At 37.3% G+C, this 16,600-nt stretch overlaps 1 long non-coding RNA gene across 1 annotated transcript in view; it reads left to right on the top strand.

Moving 5' to 3' along the window:
• LOC112983058 (uncharacterized) overlaps positions 1-16,600 on the top strand; it is a 60,809-nt gene that overhangs the window by 29,783 nt on the left and 14,426 nt on the right. The window contains exons 5-9 of the long non-coding RNA XR_003259146.2: positions 133-230; positions 3,017-3,163; positions 3,593-3,702; positions 5,405-5,446; positions 14,426-14,524. This is a non-coding gene — a long non-coding RNA (uncharacterized LOC112983058). The remainder of the gene's footprint in view (positions 1-132; positions 231-3,016; positions 3,164-3,592; positions 3,703-5,404; positions 5,447-14,425; positions 14,525-16,600) is intronic.

Here is a 16,600-nt window from a genome sequence, read left to right as displayed (position 1 = left end):
AATAAATAAAAGGAAATATAATGATATTGCCCCTTTGACAGGAGATGAAATGTTGCCTCCCAGTGCATGCAAAATAGTAGATATGCTGGAGTAATTTTGGAAAGTGTAGTCTGTAACCATTTATTTCCGTAGTGATCATACCGGACCAATATAGAACGAGAGCTGACAAGGAAAGACATATGGATGTGTATGGATTTGTATGAATTTGGGTGGCAAGCATAGCAGAAAAGGTAAGTTTTGGTTTTGTGTCAGGTCAGAGCTTTTGATGGAATGAAACCTATTAATGGTTGGCTTCAATCTTGCATTGTCTGCAGCTTGTTAATGGCTTGCAGTTCTTGTATGCCAATGCTCTCTCTACAGCTTTTTGAAAAACAGAGGAGGGATATATAGGAGCATTCCAAATAAAGCAAGGATATTTAACAAGTCTATTGTTACATTTTTCTCATGCTCCTTGGGGTTGGGCAATGTTCAGAGGTGACAATTCAGGTTTTAAATACAGAGAAAGGAGATGAATTTCACTGTTAGCACACTTTCCGTTTACAGGGAAAATATATCAGTATCAGTGGTCAGCACAGAAGATAAGGCATTTTAATCTCTTAAACAATTATTCAGCTTGAGCAGTGACCAACATGATAAGAACAAGCCTTTGTAGATATGAAATTTTAGGCTGAATTCTTGTTCTGCTAGAGGACTTACAGATTATTACAGTCCTATATGAAGAAAACAACACTGCAGGGTTGGTCTTTCGCAGTAGTTTTGTACTCAAGTTGAACTGAAAGCAGTGACTTCTGACAAGTGAGGATGATCATGTGGAAAAGATAGACATTAACACTCGTAGAAAAGGTTATCTTAATTGAAATATTTTTTGTTGTCATTGTGTTTCTTACAAATATGTATACAGCCTCTGTGCTGTTGCTTAAATTGTAGGGTTACATATTTCAGTACTCCAGAGCAGTCAAAATAATATAGTAAGGAGAGGCATACTTTACCTGACATTTTAGGGGATGCTGATTTGACTTTTTTTTCCCCAGTTTTTATATCTAGATGTAATCAGAAGTGACTGACCACTCATTTTCTGGTACCACTGGAAATATGCTAGAGAGCCTCCATAAAGATGTTTTCTCCCCTGCAGACTGTTTGATAGCTTTATAAGCATGATGCAATGTCATGCAATGGTCCCCAAGTGCATTCTGAAAGAGCTAGCTTGGTTACTGAAAGCAGTATAATCACTTTAGTGCTTTGCCCAGCCTAGGCTAGCATATCTTGTTCTCAGATCATTGTACTTCTGTTTCTTTGCATGACAGTGCATTTAGCATCTAAATATAACCTTTCTTATGTATACTTAAGATGCATTTTTACTGGAAAATTCAGATCAAGACATTCTGACATTTGAGGTCCACAGTTAAGGAAAATACTGTTTTAAAGGATCTCAGAAAATATTCTTAAACTATTTTTGGAATGATTTGATTTACACAGAAGATAGCCTTGGTATACCTTTGAAATTAAAAACTGTCCTGTGGAAGAAACATGTAAGTGCTTTCTCTGGGGCACATGATAATGAGATGGTGAGAGCGTCTGTGGTAAGTGACTGTGAAACTTCCAAGTGTTTTACTTTAAAATCTATGCTGGTCTCCCCTTGACCTCAGAAAAGTGTTTTGTAGGGGGAATCTACTCTTCTGGACAGCATGGAGTCCAATGCTTTTTGCATATAGTGTTCTTAATGTGAAAGATAGGCTAGGACTATCTGGGAGACTGGATAGAGATTATACATTATAAGCTTATCCTGTTGCACATTTTTCCTGGACCCATTATGTAATGTCTATATGACTTCTGTCCCAGAATATAGGTGATATATTCTGGGCCCTTTCAGATTCTGCTCTCCACATGTGGAGACTCTAGTACCTGATAAGTAGCCAGATGTAACAGAAAGACAAGCACAATTTAATATAGAATTTATCAATGGAAATATTGGACAAGGACTCTAGAGAGTTGGAATCTATTCACAGTTCTGCTAATAGTTTTTACAGCTCTCTATCTCATTTTCCTTTGGTCTTAAAGTTTAAATAATGATCTTTACTTCCCTTGTAAACTTACTGTGAGTTTTCCTGAAGGAAAGCTTTGTTTGAATGATGGCAAGAATTGGAATGATTATCTAACCACATGTGTGTTGCAGGTACAGGTGCAATTATATATACAATTTATACACAGGTATATACATGCAATCGCATATACAATTTCATAGATATCGCAATTATGTAATAGCTACTTTTTTTGTCTTTTGAAACAACATTGCTCTTTAAATCAATACAGAAACTCTCTGACAATGTGCTTCATTAATGAAAGTTAAGTCTGCTTGTGGGTTTGTGCTCTGCCTTAGGATTAGGGTCAGTGATGTTCAACATCTTAAAACCAGAAAATTCTGAATTACAGGATGTGAAGCTCTTAATCTGCTATTTTTGAGCAATGTCCTTACATGTCAACAACATACTCACACTTTGTGAGAGTAAAAGGTATGGCTAGGTGAACTACAGTGAGTTGGAGCCATCTCCATGTGTGTTACTCCCTAGAAGTAATATATCCTTTCGTAATATTATATATTTATATCCTTTCATAAATTAAGCCAATTTCTCTGCCAGATTTTCAAGTTGTTAGCATAGTTGTATACAAACCACTCTCACACCACTAAAAACTCCATGAAAAGAGAAGGCTTGTTTTTCCTTGCATTGAAACAGGGCAAACTGGACTAAGATACACATATGCCTCTATCTCCTTGAATATACCAAATACTGTCTCAGACCCAGATCTCCTCATACTGCTAAACTGTTCCAGTAATCCCTTCTCTGTTCTACACAACTATACCTAGCACAGTGAATCCAACTGTAGTGCATGGGGATTTTTGCCAGCTAGGTGGGAAAGTAGAGTTAATGCTGGGCTGACATATATTTTAGTACTGTATTTCCTAGTATTCACAAGTTTAAGTTACATACACATTAACTACTTGTTTCATGGTTTTCAGGTATCTGAAGGACACTGTATTAAACATTCTGGTAAGGAATATGACTGTATTGATATTTTAAGTCGTCATTGAAGATTTTTTTGTCTGGTACATATTATGTACCACATGCTCCAGATCCAAACAAATAAAAAATCACTGCATGCCAAGGTGAGTTGCCAAGAAACATTTTACACAGTTGGGATGGGGGAGGCTACATGGTTGCTTGGAGCTTCTGTGCATATGTGGGAGTATGCAAAAAAAAGTTTAGGGAGTGCAGGAGAGTGAGAAGAGTGCATGGGATTCAGTAAGAAAGATAAGTTAAGGTCAGAAAATCTTCTAATGATTTAAAGCACTGGGGCTGGGATCCAAAGTAGATGACAGGCACTAATGCTGCTGGAAGAGAGGTTGTTGGTATCCTGCGACTAAGCAGTAGAAATCATTGTGAATACCAGAGAGAATGAGGTCAGAAAGAGAATCCGCAGGAATTTCAGCTGACATTTTAAGCCCTTCAAAATAGAATAGAGTTCTACAAAATTCTTTTGAACTTGAGGATGTCTGTGGCATTGTTTGTATAAGTGAGTGAATATTCTGTTTCAGGTTGTCCTAAGAGAGAAGTCTGGGATCAGATGGAGAAACATATTGCCAAACAACCAGTCATCCAGCTAAACATGAAAAGAGACTAAGATAACTCTAATATCAAGGAAATGGTAGGACTTTCAAGAGAAATCTCAAAGAAGCACAAACAGAATACACGTTAGAGGAAACACAACATTTATTTCTGGTGTGTCTGCACTGATGCAGTGATATTGTATATGGGATGATTACTGATGAGGTGATAAAAGGCAGTAGGGAGCCATGGATAAAGATAGGTAAGAAAGGCCATAAATAAGAGATTCATAAAACTGAGACTCCTTAAAAACCTTTCAGTTTTGAAACTTGTGCAAGGCTTCCTTTTGGGAAAAGGACATTGAAGACATTTGGAGCATGGAATTGAACCAATTCCCAGTTTTCTTCTATTAACAATAATAATTATTCCAATTCCCCTTTCAATCTTCACCTTGAAAGGGCCTACACAGTGAAAAGTTGTGTTTTTAAAAGTCAAAATGACAACTTTCTTCAAGTTTTCAAAATTTATAACATTAAGAAAATGAATTGCAGATTGCCACATAGTCTGGATCCTAACGTATGAGATAGGTGTTATCATGCTGCAGGTTAATCATAACTACATCTCCAGTTTCTACCTGAAGGAGCAGCAACTGAAATTGCACAACTGTATTATTAACAGAATATTATTATTAACAGAATAATTACCAAATTATTAACAGAATAATTACCAAACCTTTTGGCTATGAGAAGAAAAAGGAAGAAGATGCAGATGTCTTTTAGAGATCAGTTTGATTGCACAAACCTTTAGAGTTCTAAATCCTGCACAACAACACTATTGTGCCTCTAAATACTGTTTTGTAGTAAGACAGCTTTAGATGTGGGTGTTGAACAATAGTGCGAATCTGAAAAAAAAATAACAGTATAGGACTTTTTATAGTGGCTTTATTATTTTAACACACAGGTTGCATGTGAATACAATAATTTTAGAGCTGCTGTTAGGGAATTGACTGTAGGACTAGTTTGTTATTATGAACATTTAATTGTGTGGCTGGAATACTGGTGCTACCCAGAAAAAGTGTTACCAACTCACAGGGTCTGGTTTCTCTGGTGGATATTCAGAATTTCTGGATAACACAGTTATTTCAGATCTGGATGACACTGGATATGCACCATAATAAATAGCCCACTGTCCCAGGTGGACTCATGAAATTTGGGTCCTCAACAACTTACATCTTTGGAATGCAGTTTTCATAATGACGTCTCTGTGTTTATTCTTTCTCATATAAAATATATTTCCCATGATTTAATTTATTATTTAGTGATGCATTATCAGGATTATTTGTATTTAAACACGTCTTTCCTCACCTGCAATACAAGGAGATCAGATTAGCCTTAATATTAATTTGTTTGTTTGTTTCTTTTAAATAGTGGGCACTGAATAAAAATGTCTCACCAACATGTCAAAATACTTTATTCAGCTTTAGATTCTGAACAAAACAAAGAAAGAACATATGCAACCTCAAACGCAGAGCTCTGAGTTCACAGTATCCATTTATCAGCATGGATACTTTGTGCTGATACTTTGTGTTCCATGTTGAAATTACAGTTTTATTTGTTCTTTACCTTCTTTTAATCAGATATATCTCCTTAATGGTGTTTTTCAGTGTTGTTAACGAAGAAAAAAAAATGTTCTGTTTATTTTAAGATAGCATACACAAGTAAAGTTCAAAGTTTCATACAGAAAAAAAAAAGAAGCTTTGAGTGCATACAGCTTATATTAACTTTGTTTACTGTTCCATTTAGAAATTTCAGCCAATGCTTAAGTTTCATCAAAGTTAATAGCAGGTAAGTCTGGCTGCAAAATCATTAACATACAACAGCATTATTAATGTTCCTAGTCATTAATAAGTAGGAGCAGAAGGAATTGTTTGTGTCTTCATAAATTTTATGAAGTATTTCTGTCTTAGGTTCTAAATTATGTAGCCAGTATCTTAAAAATATGAAGTTATTTCCATTCAATTCTTTATTTACATTTCATATATAACAGCATCTAAGGAACAAGAGCTTCATGATAAAACTAGTGACTATTTAAAAATTCTGAAATAGCAGATTTTATTGCATTCTCTTAAATAAAATCTAGAAACATAAAATTTAAACTTTCATAATGAACATGTATATGTAGAGAAAATGCTACAGAGATAAGGTCCTTACTGTTATCTCAGAGACTTCTAATATTAAGATTCCATTAATGAAAATAAACAAATAGTATTTATGATTTATGCCAAAGAAAGAAACAAACCCAAATATCCTAAGTCACAGAAGGAGAAACAGAAAGTAAATGCCAGGAACCCAATGAGAACAAATTTATTTTCAAAATTACCCACAGACTAGTAGTCTTCAAAATTGAGTGTATTATCAGGGACAATAGGGTGATAACAGCTACTAAAAGGAAATGGATCATGGTTGTGTGGGGATTTGTAGGAGTACTTTGAAGTTATCTAACTGAGGCTTACTGCTGCAGTCTCAAGCAAAAGAGAGAATGCTGAGCGAATGTTTAAGTTGCTCCTTTGATTAAGCTTTTGCTTGTTTAATGTAGGAGATATTTTTAGAGGTAATCAAAGCTCAGGTAATCTGTTTGCTCTGGTTGTGCATCATCTGTGATCTGTATCAAGTAATCAAAATAAAATGTAACCAGTGCTGCATTAAAGAGGTGGATAGAAACAGATCCATGGCTCAGTCTACTTGACAAATCACATTTTTTTCTGTACTGAACAATGAAGGGTTTATACCAAAAAAGCCCTTTCAGGAAATGAAGGATTTGTCAAGGATAGATATCTATGGTGGAATGCTTATCTACATAAGTGCAAACTTCTAATCAAGATATACTATACCATTATAAAACTGACCTTGCATACACAGATTTTAGCTCAGTCAACCTGTGCGTATTGACAAGCTGCAGCCCTCTCAGAAGACAGATTTCCTATAAAAGGGAAAATGAAGACATTTTGGAGATATCATCTTGTCAGTAATTACACATTTTCAAGAGATTAACTATAACGAACAGGAATGGCCACACTAGACCACTTGTGACTTGACCACAAAGGAATATTCAAGTTTTTAAGGTGAATTTCACTTATAAACCCCAAAGACCCCCCCCTTCCACTTTTCCTTTGGTCTATGAATTTTGCATTGCACTTTGAATTCTGGGCTGTGACAGCAGCTATTCCTCCCTTGAGGAAAGAGGAGTGAGGGGAAGAGAGGAAGAGGGCCTTATTGAGACTTCTCCCACACTGCTTTTTTTTATGTACCTGAAAGGAGAAACTGCATTCTAATTCTAACTGCTTATCCAGATAGTTGTTTGTGCATGTATAATAATGTAAGCAAGTTTCTTTGCTTATTCAACAGCTATTCCAGCCAGATGAGGGGTGGCACTGGTAACTCTTTAGCAGTATCTAATCCTGTTAACACAAAAGGAGCATGGTCATAAAACAGATTAATCTTTACAGTCTACTGAAGAAAATGTAGGACCCACAGAAGTGAGTATGTAAGAGATGTCAGAAACAGAAGTGATTATGAAGTAAAACCCAGGATTTTTTGGTGAATGTGAGAAGAAAAAGACAGATTGCCAGCAACCAAAATGAGAGAACAAGCTATTAACATATAAAGCTTTTAGGTTCAATATCTCAGTATCTACTCAGTACAGTCCAACATTTTGAAAGTGATTTCTTGATGCTATAGTATTCTTCAAAGTAACTTTACTTCTATTTTGACCAAAACAGATAAGTAACTGACATTTTAAAGTTTCATTATTTATTTAAAACAACCCACTAACATTAAATATTTTATTCATTTTATTTTTTTTTCTTTCTTGAAGAATCTTTCTCCAACTTTCTTGATACATTTCAGCCATGTATTGTATTTACTCATTTATTACCCATGGGCAGTTATTTAAGAGAACCTTTTAAGGATTGTAAAGCCAGTCTTTCAAAAATACAGAAATGCCAGAGCTGTTTGACTGTCTAACCTTAATTTGGCTACTATATGGATTTTGAGATAGTCTTTATTTATATAATTGCTATCCAATTTTCTGTCTTACCTGGTAAATAGAGCAGGTTGTATACGAGATCCAGTATATGCTAATATAGTGATAAAGCAGCTGTGATTTAGTCCATCTGAGAAAGTAGATGGTGGTGGTTGTGTATACAGGGTGTATCACCTACACAGCAGATACCAAAGTATCCTGTGTGAATAGGCTGTTCGTCCCTTCTCTTAAAACTGAGCCATTCAACAGCTTGAGAACATAAAAGGCAAAAGACAAAAGGAAGCCTGGCTGCAGTGTGTTATTAGGACACTCTGCTGGGAGTGAGGGAGCCAATCCTAGTTCTGTCCAGCAGGCAGCTAGAAGACTGGGCTGCCAGCTGAGACATAGGTAAGTTTTAGTGGAACAGACAGTGTGCCTATAAAGTAATGAAATATACCAAATATACCTCTTTTTTTTACATAGAAAGAGCACCAGCAGGAGAAAATACAGCAAATTTATTAATGGAGACTGTTCAGTAGAGAACTACATCCCCAAAATTGAGTGTTACATCGAACACTGGGTGCAACATAATGCTCTGTCTGAAGTCACAGTAAGAAATTTGAGGAGCAAACTTGTTCTTGTGCAACACAGATGGTTCAGACTGGGCAGCCAGGGAATCATTCTGACTCTGGGTGATTTTAGCTTGGTGTAAAGATAAATCAGATCTTGATGAGATAGATTTCATAATTGTTTAAGGAAAAGTAATACGTAGGAAATGGTATGAAAACTGATTTCTTTTTTTTTTCTTTTTTTTTTTTTAAGAGACCGTACTGTAGGGAAGAGATCCATAGAGGTATAAAACTTCTTCCAAGATGTTTTTAATGGAAGAGGTAATACACCAGAGAATATGAAACAGATCAGAGAACCCAATTACCCTGTACTACATGTAATAACAACCTTTTGACATGGTCCAAAGAAACCTCTCAACCTTGAAGAGAAATTAGGTAGACCGGTTAAGTTAGATAATCTAGAGAAAATTCAAGAGCATGCTGAGTGGGTTCGCTATTTAATAGTTGGATTTGAATGGGATGAGATGGTCGCAAATAAGTTGAACCAGTGTGGTGAAAAAAAAATCAACGCCTAGGAATCGATGAAGAAACCTATGGACAAACAGTAGATGCCTGATATTCTTCTGCATTGATTGTGCTACCTGGATAATGACCTTTTTTTTCTTTAAGAAGAAATTTGTATCTGTATACTTTTAATGCTTTGTTTGGGAAAATATAGCTCTGCTGGATTACAGTTTGGATTATACTGTGTACCTGAAGTATATTCTCAAAAGATCTAAATAGTTGATGCAATTGAAATCATTAAGATATTACATAGAGGATATTCTAATGTAAGGTGAAACAATGCAGGAACATAGCCAGAAAAGCTCTGAAAATGGTTTATGTTGCAGATTTAAAACACAAACAACAAATGAAAAGTTAGGGTTAAAGAAATCACAGAATAGGGAGAAAAAAAACTTATTATGAGATACATATGTCTCAACAGAACAGAGGTGGATCCTTGACCTATAGAAAAAGCTGTACAAAAATTTATGGGAATAGTATGTTTTGGGGAAAGTTTTTTACCTAGTCCAGCTGCTACCTCAAGGCTTTTCTTAATCTGTAAAAATGCAGAACAGTAGGCATCAAAAAATGGACTTTGAAATCCTTATACGGTTCCTAAAGAAGGCACCTGTCCTGAATTCCTAATACAATAAGCAGCACACAAAGCTGCCACCCGATGCCTGTAAGCAGCACCTTGGGGGCACACTTGTACAAAGACAGGGCGACCACTTGAGAACTGCAGCATGTGCTTCCAAAGCTGAGGCTGCTACTGAGTGAGCGTCCGTGTGCAGAAACAGAAAAAAAATCTCTAGCAGTACTGCATGTAAGGAAAGTTTCTTTTCTTTTTTTTTTTTTTTTAAAGGCAGACCAGGAAAAAGGTCATGAGCTTTGAATGACAACTATAAAAAATAAATTAGAAAAGACTTCTTGATTTCAGAAACTTTTCTTTTTCAGTTTCAATTGTATGTTTTACAAGCAGAGATGAACTAGGAAAAGACTGTGATAACTGAAAACCTGTTTTCCGCTTGGGATGGAAGTGAAGCAGGATGACATAGGAATCTGATATTGAAACTAGATGAACCAGCTCATGAAAACTTTTTCACAAGGTGTGATAGTCCTCTTTCACAGGATGTGGTCTGTCACTGCAGAAGTTGCAGCATAAAATCAAACTGCAAAAGATAGTGATGGCTATTAATATCTTGCCCTTTTGACAACTTTGAAGCAGATCTCTGTGATGCAGATGATACTCCATTTAAGATTACTTGATTGTATTCTGCACCAAATCCAGATTATTATTTGTTATTCTCAAAATGTGGCAATATGTAGTTACCTTGCAAACTATTATCCTTGAATCTGACCATTTCACCTGCTCAAGTGTTGTTCAACATAAAGCAGACAGCAGACTGTTCAACTACTTAGCCAAAAATAATGATATTGTGTCCTCCTGTAAATACTATAAGAGATTCTATGTATGTGTATGTATGTATGTATATGTATATATACACATATATATGGAGGGAAGGAATGAAGATAGATAGACAAGTATAATGGGGCATGTGTATATACTACTTAAATACATATAAAAAGTAAGAATATGGGCACAGAAGATAGTGGTCATTGTAGAATTTGCCATATTCTGGGGAGGTGGTAGCTAAACAAAAACACCCGTATACAGAATATAAAACATATTTGCAGAGTCTTCAATAGGAGGAGATGGGAAAGAGATGTATGCTGCATGCCTGTCTTTGGAAAAGAATGAACTGCAGAGTGCAAAAAGATCAGACACCTAAAGGAAGTGCTGAGCAATGTAACACAGAGCAAATATGTAGTAGTGCATATTTTCTCTTAGGAAAGGGTTGTTGCAAGGGCAGGTAATGTGTAACTGTGTGTTGCAAGGCGACACTTCTGGAACATTCCTGTAAAACTGGTTTGACATCTGTACACAAGCAGAGCCAATCTGGATGTCCATACACAAGCAGAAACCGTTTGTACAGGAGATGCAGACCTTGCCTCCTCCTTTTTTAGATCTTAGAATAATATTTGTAGTTCCTTGATAAATAACAAAGGCCTGCCTTAGAAGTGAGGCCAGGAACAGAAATTTCTTTGTGTGTGGGCTAGCTGCAAGCGCAGGTCACAGTCCTGGCTCCTGGATCGCCAAGGCTGTGGAACGTGAGAGAGCATGGCAGCTCCCGCACTGCCGGCTTGCCTGGCTTTCATCTCCTTCCAAGAAACCAATGTGTGTCAGCTTATGGTGTGCACCCAGGTCTTGTTCTGGATCTGAACTGGGGGGGGAAGGGACCCTGGGTGAGCAGTGGGGTGCACCAGCCCTTCAGCATCACTGCTTGGTTGGCAGTTAGTAACAGCCACCTCAGAAAATGACATTGCTCTCTGGACTGCCCAGCTTCTCTCTTCTTAGCCCTATAGTATGTCTTCTCCTTGCTTTTTAATCTGGTTTTAGTCAAACTAATATAACTGTTCCCTGTATTTTACCTCTTTTCCTCCTTCAGTATCAAATATACTAATCTTGACAAACTAGCTCCATCCCCTGAAGCCCTGTTGATTACCAGTCCTCTCTTCCTTATTTGCTTCTTTCCCATCTGAGATACTCTTCAGTCCTGTTTCCTTCTTCTCTACAAGGTCTGTACCATAATCTCCTCCCCCATCCACTTATTTGTTTCCATTTTTCCCTGCTGGATCTTAGATTTGTCTCGTCTCCACTTTAGGTCAACCCTTAGGCTTCCTCCTGCATATTGCTTGCAACTCTGAAAAGCAGGAGCTGCCCCAGACAGCTAAGAAGAGACAGACTCCCTGCTTTCAGTTCTAGCATCTGTGTGCTCCCACTCTACTTTCCTGACTAACATGAAAAATCTGCAAAGCCTGTTATAAGAAAAGTCTGACTTTATATATAATGACTCTATAGCTTTAGTTTACAGCAGGGCTATATGGGCTTACTGCCTAGCTTGTGACTTACTGCAGAAGCTATGAAAGAATGTACAATCTAGAAGCATCTTAAAATCTAGAACACTCTTAGAAGATATGAGAGGGCTAAATAGAGCAAGTTGTCCTGCAGAAATGGTGCTTGTGCTGGATGGACAGGAGCTGTAAGAAACTCAAACATGCCAAATGACAGCAAGACCGTTAGAGATCTTAGTTATTTCTCTAGCAAGATTTATTAAGCATGCATTAATTCTAACTGTTAGGACCATGAGTGACATAACGGGCCTTCATTGCCATGACCAGCCACTCCTGGGACCTCACCCACACCTCTGCCCATTGGTTTAGGACCTCCATTTAGGCTCAGTCTGGGCTGTTGGTCTCAGTCTAAAGTATGCTGTATCTGTACCTGTTTCAAGTCCTGTCTCTGGCCCCATCTTCTTTTGCCCCTAGATGGACTCTGGACATGGTTTATTGCTGGTCCTGTTTGGGGCTGTTGACGGACCCTGCTAGAAGCTCCTGGATCTGCCCACCATGCTCAGCCCCTGTTGGTGAGGGGGGTCCTGGCTGGTGAGCTGTTCCCTCAGTTTCCACCTCCCCTTCCTTGAGGGCTCCCGCAGCTGGCCCTCACTGTGCCGTGACACCAACTTGGTTCTCATAGATGTAGTTTGGCCAGTCTGAAGGTTAAAAGAGAACAATATTGAATGCCAGTGTTAAAACAGAGAAGCAAAAACAAAAGGCTGTTATAACAATAACAAATAATACAGTTTTATCTTCAGGTATCTTTTTTCCCTGCAGAGTTTCACTGCATGTAGGTTCACTGTAGCTTTAACACCATGAGAAAGTTATTTATGGAAGGAACTGTAGGTGGGGAAAAGAAAATTCCATCCTTTAGAAGATTTAGTTGCTTATGCAGTTTCTCTACATGTTAGATATCTCTTGTAGGTATTTGTCTTTATGACAGATTTCTTTCTAATGTCTTACTACTTCCTGTAGTGCGCTGACTCTTCTAGCCTTTTTCTTAGGCCCTGACCTTAATTATACACTCTCTCTTATAGATAATATGTGCAGGCTTCCAAAAAAATCTGTTGTTGTACTTTTAAATTCTCTAGCCAGTTCAGGATTGTTTCTCTCACAGAAAATGTTCGAGATTAATACATGACTTTTGGGTTTGCCTGAGAAAATGAAGCCTTTGGACCTTTGGCTTGTGGGCTTTTTATTTAATTTGATTCCTCCCTCATAGCTTGGATCATGGAGCTGGAGCTTAGGGAGCAGGGGGATATGCCTTCAAATTGCAATTCTCCTTCAGCTGTAGCTTTTCTGGCGTATGAACAGAGTCCCTGAATGTCGCTGCTGAAGTGCTCCTGTTCATACTGGTTTTGTAACTGAGCTATAGTAGCACTTACTGCATACTGAATATAGGTGTGTCTGTGGTTAAGACTGTATCTGAAGGCCCTTGCCTTTTAACAGCTGCGAAATTTTCTTTCTTCATACTTCTTACTCCAATCATTGTGATCTTATTCTTTGTTACCTGATCATTGTTTTGCCTGATTGTTTTGACTAAAAGGGTATTAGCAGATTGTTTCTGGAGTATGAGATTTCAAGGAAGGGGGTTTTTTTGTTGTTTTTTTTTTCCAGTTTCTTCTATTTCAGGTATCTGATTTGTCTGGTTTGCTAATTATATCAGCTAATCATTCCGATCATCTGACTATATTTCACATCCAGTCATATGACTAGTTTAGTTTCTCGTGAATCTGTGATCAGTTTCTCCATAAAAACAAGAATAGCAGTGTGCAGTTTCTAGTTACCATCTAATGAATGAGAGTTTTACTTAAGAAAAGTATTTGTTTTTCCTTTGGCCAGATACATTCTTATTTCACCATTTTAAAAATGAGACTTGATTTTATTTTACTTTTTATGGCCAGGTTTTCACATTGGTGTTGCTACTGAAAATACTGAAAAATAATTTTTCTCTTTCCACATTTTCCTCTTCACAATTAAAGATGGATTGAGTCTGCAGTATTTATATCTGAATTTCTCAAAGGTCTGAGCAGTTTTTGATCTTGTTTACCAGCTGGACTGAATTAAGATGAAATTTGATCGAAGTCAGTATGGGATATTGATTTAATCACTACCTGATGTAGGATTCAGTCTCAGTTTAAAATGTTCTTGGGTGGAAGATGACAGCAATGGAATTCTGATCCAGTATAAAACCTACCTTATCTGTAGGCAGTGGTTTTAGCAGATCTCAATGAAATACTTGCAGATAATAAGAAGTGCCTTTGCTAATGACAGAGTATGACTTCATATTGTGGAATGGGGGGAATTACCAGCCTTATCAACTTGCAATTAATCTGAGTATATGTTTTTTCTAAACATATTGTTGAATATCTTTGCTTTATTTGCTTTATTTTACCTTTTATTTACACTGTTTTATGTAAGATGCAGAAGAGCAATTAATCCTTTTTACTTAGAAATTCTGGTGATTCACAATGGTTTGTTCCCATTCTGTGTCTGAGCCCTGTTCCACAATCATACTGTCCATAAACCTAGCTGCAAAAAAGTATCTGAGTTTTTGGGACAAGGAAGTTGAATATAGCTGCGTGCGATGCAAGCTTTTTTGTAGTCTGTTGTCTATGAAACATGAAAGGGTTTTCATCAGACTGGGCTACTTCAGCATCAGACTCAGGACAGATCAGTTATTTGCAAAAACAGTAAATCATCTGATAAATAACTATATTAACATTTTAATTCCAGGGTTCCCTTAGTGTGGACTGTGGAAATTACTTCAGCATTGCAGTTAACTCCAAGTGGATATATCACACCAGTCCAGCAGATCATAAATCGCAGGAAAGGGTAAGTGATAACAGAGTTCACTGAAGGATCTCAGTGCATCCTAGTGACAGTAGCAAAGAGACTGGCAACTTGAAACTTCACTACAATAGTGGATGGGATGCCAGTTACTAGCATTCTTGCATCTGCATTTTCCATTGCAACTGGACCTGCCAAAAAAAGTAAATCCTTAACTATTTACTTTAACTTCATGAGTTTGCTCTGAATCAACTGTTTTTCACAGTGCCTTTTTCAGTGGCAGCTGTATCAGTGACTGGGAAGGTTTACACTATATACATTACAGACATGCGACTCCAAGCTTTTATATTTCCAGAGGAGGAAAGATTTGAAATTAGCTGCCCCATCCAGTTTCCTGGTTGTGTTCCTATCTAACATTTATTTTCATAATATTACCTCCTCCTGCTATTTCTATTGACACCGCTGTATCTGGCAATTTCTGCTCCTCTGTAAAACTCCTCTGAGCCTGGTGTATGTCTTTGCCAAAGCTGCCATGTAAATAGAGTGCTTACGTGAGGTTGCATGACTTCTGTGACAATAGCAGTTTATATTTGAATTTGTCTGACTATCAGACTGTCATACAGAAGAGTCACACTCAGCAAGGTGGGCAGGTGAATCCACCCTGTTTATTTACAACAGGTTGCAATTACAGCCATATAGACGCCTTCATTTATTGACCTATTTTTTGTTATGGAAAGCGGAAGGGAAGTTGCTGTTCCCATAACACACAGGAACAGCAACACAAACTGGAAGAAATGATTTATGCCCTATTTCCACTAAGTTATGCAAATTGGAAAAGCTTCAAAAGGCTTAACAAATGGTATGATCATTGTTGAGAGCTGATTTCCATGTGTCTGTGTTGTATGCATGCAGGCAGACAATATACAACCATCTCCTATTAGCAATAGGAGCATTCATTTAACAGTTAAGAACAACCTTGATTTTGGAGGGAAAGTAAAGCAATGATTTTGTTATGAACAGGCATGGCTAGGGGTAAAGAGAAGAAAAGATGAACTGATCATTTATTGTATGATGTATTCAAGGATTTTCAGAAAGGAATCAAAAAAGCCTATCTAACAAATCCTGCATACAAAACAGGATTAAAACTGACCTAGAAACTAATATTGAAAATGTGCATTCAGTTACAGAGTCAGAAAGGGGTAATTTACATTAATGATACCTGTGTAATCTTGTAAGTGTTAAACAGTTGTTATGTATATGCTGAGGTGGAGAGGAAGGTGCAAAAATAGTATAAGAAATTAGAAGATTATGTAAATTATAAATGATGCTTTACCAATAATAGGATTGGGTGAAGGGGGAAATGGGTTGGGGTGGGGAGGGGAGAGAGGAAGAGCTTTAATTTTTGCTGACAGCACCAGAGCTCTGGTAGGGCATACCACAGTTCCTCAACATGGCCTCACTCCTCCACCTTCCCTTTTAAACTTGGACTGTGGCTGTGAACCACTAGTGTTTTCTGGCTCCGGCATTTCCTGCACTCCCTTGCCCCATTTATTATCCTACATACGTGTATTTTAAAGGCTAGCTATCCACATATGCTAATTGTCCTTACTGTAACTTAAGAATATTGCAGAAAAACATATATAAGCATAAAAAACATAACTAATTTGCAGCTCTATTCATACCACAACTTAGTTATGTTTTTATGCTAGGTGTATAGTTAAGACTGAAGTACACCCAGAAAACACACATTTGTCCTCTGGAGAGGACAAGGAGAGGGCTGACAAAAGGGGACAAACTGTCTCAACGGGAATCAGGATCCTGAAATATAAGAGAGGAAACTGCTTCCTACTAAGGTTCATCTACAATCCTGTAAAATAAGAGGAAAAAGAAGACCCCTGTTTGGGAAAATTGGTCATCCTTGGGATGGATATGCAGCTCCAAACCAGAAAAGGTAATAGTAAGTGGTCAGACTTCAAGAGGGAATCTTTACTGTGGTCAGAGGCTTTGCTCATGCCAGTAAATAAGACAGAATTATGTCTTGCGTGGACTCAATGTCTATGCATTGTCTCATGTGGACTCAAGCACTAGTGTGTGAATATATGTATAATTTAATTGTTAGTA

Source organism: Dromaius novaehollandiae, chromosome 1, assembly GCF_036370855.1.
Source record: "Dromaius novaehollandiae isolate bDroNov1 chromosome 1, bDroNov1.hap1, whole genome shotgun sequence".
Taxonomy (NCBI): Eukaryota; Metazoa; Chordata; class Aves; order Casuariiformes; family Dromaiidae; genus Dromaius; species Dromaius novaehollandiae.
This window is presented reverse-complemented; position numbering and strand designations above follow the sequence as displayed.